Source organism: Anser brachyrhynchus (genome assembly GCF_964034855.1).
Source record: "Anser brachyrhynchus genome assembly, chromosome: Z".
Classification (NCBI taxonomy): domain Eukaryota; kingdom Metazoa; phylum Chordata; class Aves; order Anseriformes; family Anatidae; genus Anser; species Anser brachyrhynchus.
The window spans coordinates 52,737,543-52,749,595 of NC_137697.1; the positions used below are offsets into that span (position 1 = coordinate 52,737,543).

Sequence of the window (12,053 nt, forward strand, 5' to 3'; positions counted from 1 at the left end):
TGCTGTGCTTCTTACTCTTCTTTTTTTGCCTGCTCAATTTTAACTTGTTTTATAGGTGCAGCTGGGTTCTCAAGCAGGATTGAATTTCCATGCCTGAAATGTTTTGTAATACATTCATACTTAAATAATATATCTTCTAACTAATGTTGTTATAAAAAACATTTAGATGTCTTAACAGAAACGTGTGAAGTTGCTTGCTTTATTGGCACTGGTTTTCCACACAATAACATCCATCTGCACTTAAAGAGATAAGGCTTGGCTGAACACAGAAGTATTCCTCTTTATAAATTCTTTCTCTCTTTCCAGGAATTAAGGGTTACTGTTTGCCCTGCCTCTTATCTTGTCTCCGTGGCCTAGATAACTTGTTGGAATGTGAGAATTTAGTAAAAGCTAACTTTTTACCTCTGCTTCACTCAGTTTAAGACTGTTTCTATGGCAGCAAGAGATGAATTTTTTGAAGAAAAGTATTTTGTTGTAGAGTTTTTCTTGTAGATCTAATATTGTTGCCTTCAAGAAAAGAAAAACATACCTTTTTGAGCCTTTCTTTCCTGTAAGTCTATCAATTTATGTGTATTTACTGTCTGACTGGATATTCACTTGTGCACAAGGTAAGTGAGATCAGACAAGTCAAGCAACTTGTCCTTATATTCCCAAATGAAATGTTATCTTTTGCTATACACCAGGCTTATTTCATATCAGGATATATCTTTGAGCAGAAATCATATACACATGTACAAAAAATGCAGAAATTTACTTTCTTTCAGATTTGTCAGGGGAGGGGAGGATGTCTTCCATGATCTCTGATGAGCCATGTTCAGCAGCATTGAACAGAGCAGCATGCAAGTCACAGTAATTTCCTTGTCACTACAGTTCTCCATGTTCTGTATGAGTCAATGTTGATACAGAACAGAAAATGGATCCAGTCTGTTTCGTAAGTACAGCTCTGCACTGAATAACAGGATTTTCTGCTCATGGCTTATATTGGTTTGAGTAGCTGTAGTATTCACAGCACTATCTATAACTCAGTGATAAAATCTGTAACACTACACCCATGAATGACTGCTGTTCAAATATCAGGGCCTCCTCAGACTGGGCCAGTGATGTCAATTAATAATTTTATACCCACCTGACAGATTCTGAAACTGAAGGAGGGAGTGACTAGCTCACCTAAAATCACACAAGTTAGAAGCTACCCACGAGCTTTTATACACAAAACATACATAATATTATGCAATATATATTAAAAACTCATGGGTTGTTTCTAACTTGCTGTGTGATTCACAGCTGTATGAATCCCTCCTTCAGTTTCTGAATATATAAATAATAAGAGCATTAGTGTTTATATTTTAATAGCTTTTCCTTTTTTTTTTTTTCTTTTTTTTTTTTTTTTTTCCCTCATTCTGCTCTCTTGTCCCTTCCTGGTTAGCAGCAGACACACACATGGCAGCTGCCATGTTTTGGAGGTTGCTTTCTTCAGCCCAGTCAACTATGACATTGTGGGCAGTTTCCTAGGTGCATTTCCAAAAATGTTCTGTAAGTTGTACTTGAAACTGCTAGTAACTTTAGATTTGATCTGTGAATAGGGTGACGAAGATGATGAAGAGCCTAGAGGGAAAGACATATGAGGAGCAGCTGAGGTCACTGGGCCTGTTCAGCCTGGAGAAGAGGAGGCTGAGGGGGGACCTCATCGTCTACAACTTCCTCGTGAGGGGGAGTGGAGAGGCAGGTGACCCATTCTCCGTTATCACCAGTGATAGGACCCGTGGGAACGGTGTTAAGCTGAGGCGGGGGAAGTTTAGGCGGGACATCAGGAAGAGGTTCTTCGCCGAGAGGGTGGTTGCACACTGGAGCAGGGTCCCCCACTGCACCAAGCCTGTCTGAATTTAAGAAGTGTTTGGACTGTGCACTTAGTCACATGGTCTAAACTTTTGGGCAGACCTGTGCGGTGCCAGGAGTTGGACTTGATGATTCTTATGGGTTCCTTCCAACTCGGGATATTCTATGATTCTATGATTCCATGAGTTGAGTAAAACTTTTCAAATCTGTAATCCAATCAAAAGCCAGTGGTCCCTGGCAGTTTTGTGTAGCTAATATTTTATTTTGAGATATATAACAATATAACAAGAAAGCCAATGAAGCTAGCAGAGTGATCTGGTGCTCTTTCTTCCTGCAGGAATTTTACCAAAAATGTAGTCAGATCAAGGGAGATTTAATTATTTAGGTTTAGATTTCAGGTGGGACATATCCAATGTAAAATATGAATGCAAGAATAAATTGCTTGCTGGAAACCAAAGGCTGCTGGAGTCAGGCATATACATTTATTTATCATGCAGACAAATATTTACTTCTAACTTATTTATACACTTCTTCCCTTCTAGTGATATGGAAGCAGTTTTGTGGTCAGTGGGATCTGCTGGAAGTCCTTTCCTAATTCAAGTATTAGATATTGTAGGTGGGGCATGCAGTCCTGTGCGTAATCTACTCCATCTGTTACAAGACTGAAATGAACATTTGGTACACATGCCTGCCAAATGAACTGCTGCAGGCTGCCAAAGTGTAACATGTTAAAAGGGAGAGAAGGTTGAATTTCCTGATTCTCTGATGTCTGAGAATGTGGCAATTGGAAAATTATTTCTAGTGCAGCATAGAGTGGAAAATACCAAATTATTTATGTTCCCTCCTCTCTGGAGTTTCCAGCCATCTTCCCACCTTACACCCGTGTCCACAGTTGTGTCTCTCAGCAGTGAGCGGAGGTTTACTGCCACCAGGCATTACTCAGTCCCTCCCTGAGGTGTACAATCAGGCATCCTGTTTTTCCCTTGGAATCTCCTTGCTTTCCATTTCAAAAATATCACTTCTCTGCTAGCATTCATGTCTGCCAGCAGAGCTGTGGTTTTTGTTGTTGTTGTTTTTTAGTCTAGGAACCAGACCAATGACAAGATGCTGAGTACATTATGCATCCAGCTTGTGTTTCATTAAAGCTACGGAGACTTGAAAGACTTCTCTTGGGGGAGCTAGAGACCCCATTAAGACAGGAAGCGTGCCCACAGTGACAGAAGAACACGTGTCTGCTTTTCCTCTATTTCCTTCTGGTTAATGTAAGAATAGCTTTGAGGTAGGCTGGGGCAAATGGCACTTGCACAACTGTGTGCTGCTGGTATGTTGCCAAGCTGTGTTCCTCGGGCTCACTGTGGAGCCCTGTTGTTCCGTTGTTGGTGCAGCTTGTGTTTTCTCTGTGGATGAGTTAGTCCTTGGTCAGTGGAGGAGCAAGGGGATGGCGGTAGGGTTTTGGAAGATAGCTTGGCCTCAACTTGCTCCTGTTGCAGAAAAAGGAAAGTCACTTGCAGTGCACAAAAGTGTCCCTGCTTCCCCCCAACAATCAGGAGGGGGCAGTGGAAGCCTGTCAGCTGCTGCATTGTCATTGCCTGCATAGGCACTGTGTGGAACTGACAGCGTAAGCTAAAACTGAACACAGGTAGACCCAAACACCCATATTCCCATGGTTTGTGGAAAAGAGGTGTAAAACCTGAGTGACAACCTGCATCCACTCTGTTGGGGGAGATGCACCTAATGAACGTGTGTACGGTGTGAGGAACATTGGGAAATGAGAATATCTGGTATTTGGAATACTTTGCTATTTGATTCCCTGAGGACCTGTGGACCTGTGAACAGAGGACATATGGTAATGGATGTAGGTGCAAAAGGACAAAACACACTGATGTCAGCAAAACAGAAACAAGAAGCGAGTGGGTGTACAATGAAATCTGCAGCAGCCAGATCATCTCTCTCTTTCCTGCTCTCCCCTCATCTTCCATGAATAAAAGATAAGACTGTCAAGGGTACTGTCTAGACTGTGTATTGAAGAAAATTCTGCAGAAACAATGGGACCACAAAACAGACTGAACAGGAACTTGAAGGTTTTAACAGGTTTTAAATTTTGGTTTCTCTTTTGGGAATGTTTGCTTTTGGGACATTCTGCTTGAATAGGTAATTCTTGGTTTTATTGAAAGCGTTGAGGTTTCCCTTTGCCTGTGCAAACAAAGCTGAAAGCTCTGATTTAGACAGAGCTATTGTGTGCCTTAATTTGATTGAACAAACACAATCAGTTATAATGAAAACAAAGTATTTCTATTCTGTACTGCAGGCGGGTGTTGCACTTCTCAGGGATGGATTACAAGGTTGACAGGATCTGCTCTAGCACAGTTTGATATTGTCTTGCTCTTTACTGCTTCTCATAGGGATTCTTGTTGAAAAAACATGTATTACAAAACAGAGAAAGTAATGATGCATAAAATAACAGAGCAGAATGGTGTCTGACCCAGAATTCCTTCTAAATGGGCAGTGGGGTCATATCTTTGTAGGTGATTCAGTATAAATTAAATTTTAGGTAACTGTTCTCTCCCTGACTACTCGGTTTTGTGCTTGGCTGCTTGCACAGTTTCCTCTGGGTCCTGTCTTCTTATTGCTTCAGGAGGGAAGACGCACCATGGAAAAACCATGTGGGTGCTGCATTCCACCAATTCCTGGCTGCTTGGAAAGCTTTGCAGTGGCCACTGAAACTCGGTGTAACTTATGGTCAATGGTAATGCTGATTTGCCTCAGGCTAGGAACTCGTATGGCTCCAAGGGTAAGGGGCACCCTTCTAACTCAGGTCCTGTGACACGTAGAAAATGCCTAAACCCAAAGATCTAGAGATAACAGTAGCCAAGCGAGGATGTAGGTATTTATCTTCAGTATCCAGCAATGAGTCCAACTTTTATGCCTGAGCCAAGAAATTAAGGCTGTGGTGTTATTAGCACTTCCTCTTATCATAGCTTGGTGCACGTGTGAAAGAAAGAGGAATTGCTTGGTGCACGTGTGAAAGAAAGTGGATGACACATACAGCTGTCTCGCATAAGGACCCAACAGCAAATATGACAGCTAAATCAAAGGAGGAATTTTACCAGATGGTAAAATGTGGTATTATTCACATAAGTTCAGACACTAGCTGAAGGCATGTTTACTTTCATAAAACCAAACAAAGTAAGAACTTGCCTAATCCCAAAGTTATAGCAAAAGCCAGCAACACAGACTTACAGGAACAGTGTGAGAGTTTGTCTACATTTCGGATTGTACAAGTATTTTCAGCTCAAGCACAAGTATCACTTCACTTATTCCATAGTCTCAACTCTTACAAGGTTTCCTGAGGACTCCAAGGGGATTCAGTGGGATCTAACCATCTGGACAGGTTCCTGGACCTAGAAGCCAAATTTTGCACATTGAAGTAACAGCAATTGCCTCAGCAGCCATGTGGCGTGAAACAGACCCTTCAGAATATACCATCTCAGGACAAGAATGATTACTACTGCAGCAAGCAGTGGTGCAGCATTCTGCAGCACATCACAAAAAGGGAGGGAAAAAAGACTTTAAAGTGAAGTGAGTCCACTTTAAGCTGAAATAAATTAGTTGTGTTAGAGATTACCTATTTAGACAAACAGCTTGGTTGAACAAGATGGAAGAAAAGAAGAGACAACTTTTCAAATGGAAAGACTTCTTCAGTTGCATCTCCCAGAAAAACTGAAGCCATACACAGACTCCTTTGCAGCTGACTACTATAAATAAGCAGATCTCTCATTTCTCTTGGTGGAATGTATATGCCGAGGTGTGCAGTGGTATATATTTCCTGAGTTCAGAAGGCATTGAGAAGAGTGACAAGTAAAGAACCCAAGGTCATGACCACTGCAAGGCAGTAGTTTGATCTTTAAAGCACTGAGTAATCTCAGAAGAGCTAATTGCAGAAAGAAAAAGGGAAATGAGTGAAAGAAAGCCAGTGTCATTGTGGATGCAAACACTTTCACAAACACCTTGGTGTGGAAATCCCTAGAGACAGCAGCAGATCTTAAACCACTGGGAGCCACTGACTGGCTGAGAGGAAGGCTCACCCAGTCAGCACTTGTTGTTCAATACAGTTAGCTTCCTGCAGCTCACTCCCTTTCCCCCAGGACGATGAGCTCACAGCACATACTCTTCCCCCTGGCTGCATGCCATGTGTTGAAGTGGATTTGGAATGTGATCTGCATTAGCAATAAACTCATGCTATACAGAGGCAACTCTTAGTATATTGCTTTTGCTCGAGTGCCCCTCACATAATTATGATTTAATTGTGTTACAGTCATTCAGGCTAACCTATAGCAGCATTACCTCATCCTTCTCTGTGGGCAGATTTTACTCAGACTGTTTAGTAAATGTCTCACCAACAGGCCAAGGTAGGAGCCTTCTTGTGTTTGTTTACAAATCTAATATTCCTGCCTGACAGTGTAACAGTACACATGGTTCTCAGAAGGTCACACCAGCCTTTTTGCCCTGTAATTTGTGTAATTCTACCTGCTTCCATCCCAAGCAACACTGATGCATACGTATTTCCCTCACAGCCAACCACTTCAGAATGTCCCAAATCTGCAGTTTTTTCCTTCCCTGAGGGTGAATACCTTCTCTGTTCACTGAATGGTGTTGCAGGTACTATAGGTAAAATGCAGACTAAAGAGCAAAGAAACAATGAAAACGAAGAAAAATGCAGAGTGAGTTCACTCATTATTGCTTAACAGAACTCTTTGCACTGTGTAAAAAGCTGCAGGTGTGATCTTCCTGATGCCAGAGTGTGAGCTGTTCTGATGCTTCAGTGGCCCGCAAACAAGAACACGGTCTTATTCCTGTGTCAAAGCTTTGTCTGCAACAAGGATTCTAGAGGGTCTCAGGGGAACAGAAGCACATCAAAACACGTTTTAAGAGCAGCAATGCCTCCAAGCACCACCAATTTTGAGATAAGCACTAATCACTGCTTGTTACATGTATAAAAGGGTCAGAGACAGATCCTATTTGTGGCCATAATTAGAGTTGTACAGGTACACAAATATGCCTGCAGATGTTGACTCTCCACTAGGAAAGCTGTTGGCAAGGGTGGGATTGTTGAAAGTAGGCAGTGAGATGCACTGTGTGCACAGACTGCTGCTGCCAACTTTGTGGAGTATGCCTCAGTATGCTGAGTGATGCTTAAAATGCCTTCTGATCAATATTACGGTGGTAATGGAGAGGCATATTTGGCCACATCTTTAAATGTGTATGAAATAAACTTCTGTATAGCCAGTGAGAACAAATGAGTAATGCAAATGTAGATTAGAGACTTTGAATACTGCTTTGTTGAAGCAATAGCCTGTGACAACCCAGGCTGCATCAGCAAAACCGCAAATGGCAAGGTAAAAACCACCGATTTTATATTTGCTGCAGTGGTAAGTAATAGGAGGAATCTTCCTATATTCTCTTCACAACATTAATTTATATCCCAGAGTGAATTTTGTCCTCTGCTATTCTGATAACCTAAGCAATGATCCCCAAGCAAGGTCATCTTACACAACTATGGTTTTACCATGAGCAGTATGATTCAAGGACAACTGGTGTATGTCATCACACCATCTCCTGCTCAACTCCCAGCACAAAGGTGAACTGCAAAACAGAAAAAAAAAAGGTAGACCAGGAAGAGATGTAACGTTATTTGCTATGGCTCAGTAAGAGGTTAAGAATTTTTCAGATGTTATTGCAAAATTAGAGAAGATTGTCTCTCAATAATGCTTGATAGATTTTGATGACTGGGAGAAATGCTCCAAAAATGGAGGAAAGCAAATATTACTCATATCTTCAAGGGGTACAAGAAGGAGGACCCAAGGAACTACAGACTTGTCTCTTTGATCCCTGTAAAGGTGATGGAACAGCTAATCCTGGAAACAATTTACATGTGCATAAACAGCAGAAGAATCATCAGAAGTAGTCAGCATGTATCCATGAAGGGGAAGTCATGCTTGACCAAGCTGATAAACTTCTATGATGAAATGACCAGCCTGGTAGAAGAGGGAAGGGCAGTGGATATTGTCCACTTGAACCTCAGTAAGGCCTTTGACACATTTCGCCATAAAATTCTCATAGAAAAGATGTTGGGTGGATGGGCAGTGAGTGAGGTGGGTCAAAAACTGGCCAAATGGCTGGGTCCAGAGGTGATCAGTAGTGCAAAATCTAGTCAGAGGCCCGTAACTAGTGGTGCACTCCAGTGGTTCAGTACTGGATCCAGTCCTGTTTCACATCTTCTTTAATGAGCTGGATGATGAAGCAGTGTGCCCTCAGCATGCTTGCAGATGAAACAAAACTGGGGGGTAGTGGTGGATACACCAGAATGTTGCGCTGCCATCCAGAGGGACCTCAACACCTCAACAGGCTGGGTCAATAAGAACCTCCTGCACCTGGAGATGAACGTTCCCAGGAACCAGGACATGCTGGGGCCACCCAGTTGGAAAGTAGTTTGTCAGAAAAGACCCTGGGGGTCCTGGTGGGCACCAAGTTGAACATCAGACAGAAATCTGCCCTTGCCACTAACAGTGCCTAGGGCTGCATTAGGCAAAGCATTGCCAGCAGGTCACGGGAGGTGATCCTTCCTCTCTACTCAGCACTAGTGAGGTCACACCTGGAGTACTGGGTCTGGATCCAGGCCCTCCAGTACACGAGAGACAAGAACATGCTAGAGAGAGTTCTGCAAAAGGCTAACAAGATCATGAAGAGACACAAACAACTCTCCTATGAGGAATGGCTGAGGTGAAGGGGGGAATATCATCATGTATATAAACACCTGAAGGGAAGGTGCAAAGAGGACAGGGCCAGGCTCCTTTCAGTGGTGCCCAGTGACAGGACAAGAGGCAATGGGCACAGACTGGAATACAGGAGGCTCCCCCTGAACACCAGGAGACATTTCTTTACTGTGTGGGTGCCAGAGCATGGGCACAGATTGTCCAGAGAGGCTGTGGAGTCTCCTTGGAGATCTCCAAAAACTGCCTGGACATGGTCTTGGGCAACCTGCTCTGGGTGGCTCAGCTTGAGTAGGGGTTGGACCAGACGGCCTCCAGAGGTCCCTGCCAACCTCAACCAATCTGTCATTCTGTGATTCTGTGAAGGAAAGCACAAATTTTAGGAAATTCCATCAAAGGAAAGTTCCAAATACTTTATTTTTTTAAAACATTTTTTTCCCCATTTTTCTTTCTTTATTTTTTTTTTCTCAAATTCGTTGTATCTCTTCATACATTATAAAATGTATCTGGAGACAAAACACTGTTTGTCCTCAATCAGTTAACACTTAATGGGGAAAAATAAGATACTTTTTTTTTTTTTCTAATTCATTAAAAACTATCAGAAGTAGTTCTTAGGTTTTGTTTCAAGGCCTCAGGAGGTGAGCAGAGAATATACTACTATGAAGGGGACTTAAACTTACTTTTTTTTTTTTTAAGTTTAACTAGAAAAGTGGCTTCCACCAGTCTCAATGAGAGAAATGTTGTCTTCTTGATAGTGAGGACAAATTTTCAGAAGTCAGTTAACATTTTGACATATCAACTTAAGTGGCTGTAATAAGCCAAGGGCTTTGCTTTGAGTTTCAGGAGCACACAAGACACTTGTTCAATAAATGCAATAAGCATGAGTCTTTGATTTCAGGAGATGTTGCATACAGCCACAAACTGACAAGATGCTTTTCTTCCTGTGTTGGCTTTTTAATTTATTACCTTTTTGTTTCAGAATCCCCAGTCCTTTCTTTTTGTTCTCCCCATCACTCTATTTTTGTTACTTAACTTGCTACCAGAAAAGGTAGTCATAACAAGAGAATGAATAACAGAGAACTATCCACAGTTAAGCTTGTCTTTTAATTTCTTATTAGTATTAGATAAAATAGCAATATACTTGCAGACTGCAGTGGAACTGAATCTTATTATTTGATTTATTCTTTGTCATTTGGCAGTACATGTAAGACCCAAGCAGTGCTGAAACCTAAGCATACAGGACAGTAAATAAAACCAGAGCATGTCAGGAACATCCTTCAGGATCTAAAAATCAAATTAAATCTAGTCACATCAAGTATGTCCAAGTGGAAATGGGAAGAATAGGAAAAGGAACGAGGGGAAGTCTTAATAGAAGGAATGTTTTAATAGATATTTGAGAGATGCACAGCACTAGAAATTTTGTATTTGGAACAACCAGATCTGAGAAGGCCATTACTTGTAGACCATGCTTAAGATCATCAAGGTGCAGGCCGAAGTGATATGATCAGGAACAGAGAAACCTGTTGCTCCAGATACTTTTATGTAGGAATGGGAACAGGGAGGAGAGCCAAATGTAAAATAACATGTTTGCATTAACTGCAAGGATCTAGGGTGTAGAAAGTCACCTTGATGCTGTAGATGACAATGATGACTTCTTATGATGCTTCTTTAGGAACAAGAACGAGGAACCAAAGTGGCACAAGTATAGTGAGACAGTGCAGAAGTGATGCCAAACAGGCACTGAATCACTTGGGAAAGAACCAATAGTGCAGAGGGGTAATCATTGAAAAAATGTGGTAAACAGTCTGCCAGTAGGAAGCCTGGGCAAGTAGGTTGTGAGTGAGTCACTGAGGTGCAGAGCATCTGGTTAGTGAGCAAGACAGAGCAGAGGAACAGCCAGACTGCCTTGGCTGTGGTTGTAGAGCTGTACAGTTGCCATACAGCATCTGTCAAATAGGGGGTTACCAGGAAGCATCTTATCGGTGCTTCTATGAATAAGACAGAGTTTGGCTGCATGAAAATACTTTTGAGGGAGTTGGCTAAATTGATCTAATTTTGATGTTAGGAATGATTGATAAATGGACCCAGACAGGACCAGAATCCTGTCCTTTCTGATGTGGGGAAAATCAAGGGAGGAGAAAGCAGAATTGTCTTTTAAGCTGTTTCTGATTCCCTGGTGTTGGCAACTCCTGATGTGTAAGATGGTTATGTAGGTAGTAGAGGCTACTTTAAGGCTACTCTGCTCTCCCAGATCACTAGAAGCTAGCAGTCTTCAGCTGTGCTTTCTTGCATCCCTTTGCCAGGTCTCTCTGTTGGAAATGAAGCGCCAAAGCAGGTACCAAAGACTGAGATTCTCTGGGAAGTAGTAGTCTTTATCTTCTTGCTTAGAGAAGCTTTGTTAGTATTTTGCTTGTGTAGAAATCCCACATCTCTGGTCTCAAAGAGGGCTTAGCTTTCAGTACTATGTGAGATGAGCTTACTTACATTGAACAACCAGTTCCAAACAAAATTTGACTGAAGCAATGGTTATTTAGACATAAGCCCAATTTTAATTTAAACTGCAAGCTAGTTTCACTTACTTATCAGTGCAAAACATCGAATTAGCAATTCATTTACCTTCATCATGATGTTTATGGAAACTTGATTGGAAAGGGTGGCTGCAAAATGCAAATATTAATTTTAAAAACTCATAACATAAACCTAATATACTTTTGAATTATTCAATGGGGCACTGCAATATTGGTAGATGATATTTAAATTAGTAACACCATGGCTTTCCATCTCATAGGCAAGACAGTTTTTACAGGAGCCTTACCATTTAATGTGACCAAACTGATCGCATTTGTTAAGAATTCCAATCAGTACACCATAGTACACCGTGTACTGCAAGTAACAACAACAACAAAGAAAAAGTAGTATATAGAGGTGTCATTCCATGATTTTTACAGAATATCCTGTTTCCTGGGTTAATTTATTATTACTATATTTAATAAGGAAATCAAACAGTGATCATGTAATATTTTTTTTCTGTGATTTTTTCTTTGTTCCATTTTGTCAGGGGTTATTGGCTAAAGTGTTTTACTTACACAGAACCATAATTGAACATGGCGCTTTACAGATAAACATGCCAGGTCCTGTGCTGAAGGATGTGTCATTCATCCAAAACAGATAGAAGTAATGTTTTGTGTTTCAAAATCCACACATCCATCTTCCTGCCTCTGTTTACTTATTTGATTTACCACACGCATTTTTAATGCTCGTATGACTGTATTATCTGGCCAGCCTACAGATGGATGACATTCTCCATTTCTCTGTCATGTTAGACCCAAAATAGGTAAGGGCCTGTAATTGTAGTGATGGCCTGTGTTGGACAACAAGCTAGGCTGATTATACTGTGCAGAGGTGGATACTTTGTCCTGCTTGTCACAGGAAATGCTAGTTCTGGAA

At 41.4% G+C, this 12,053-nt stretch overlaps 1 long non-coding RNA gene across 1 annotated transcript; it reads left to right on the plus strand.

The window, feature by feature from the left end:
* Positions 1 to 394: 394 nt before the first annotated feature.
* On the plus strand, positions 395 to 2,450 carry LOC308186157. The gene is made up of 3 exons (XR_013943936.1): positions 395 to 608; positions 765 to 931; positions 1,584 to 2,450. It is a non-coding gene; the product is annotated as an uncharacterized lncRNA (long non-coding RNA).
* Positions 2,451 to 12,053: the final 9,603 nt, after the last annotated feature.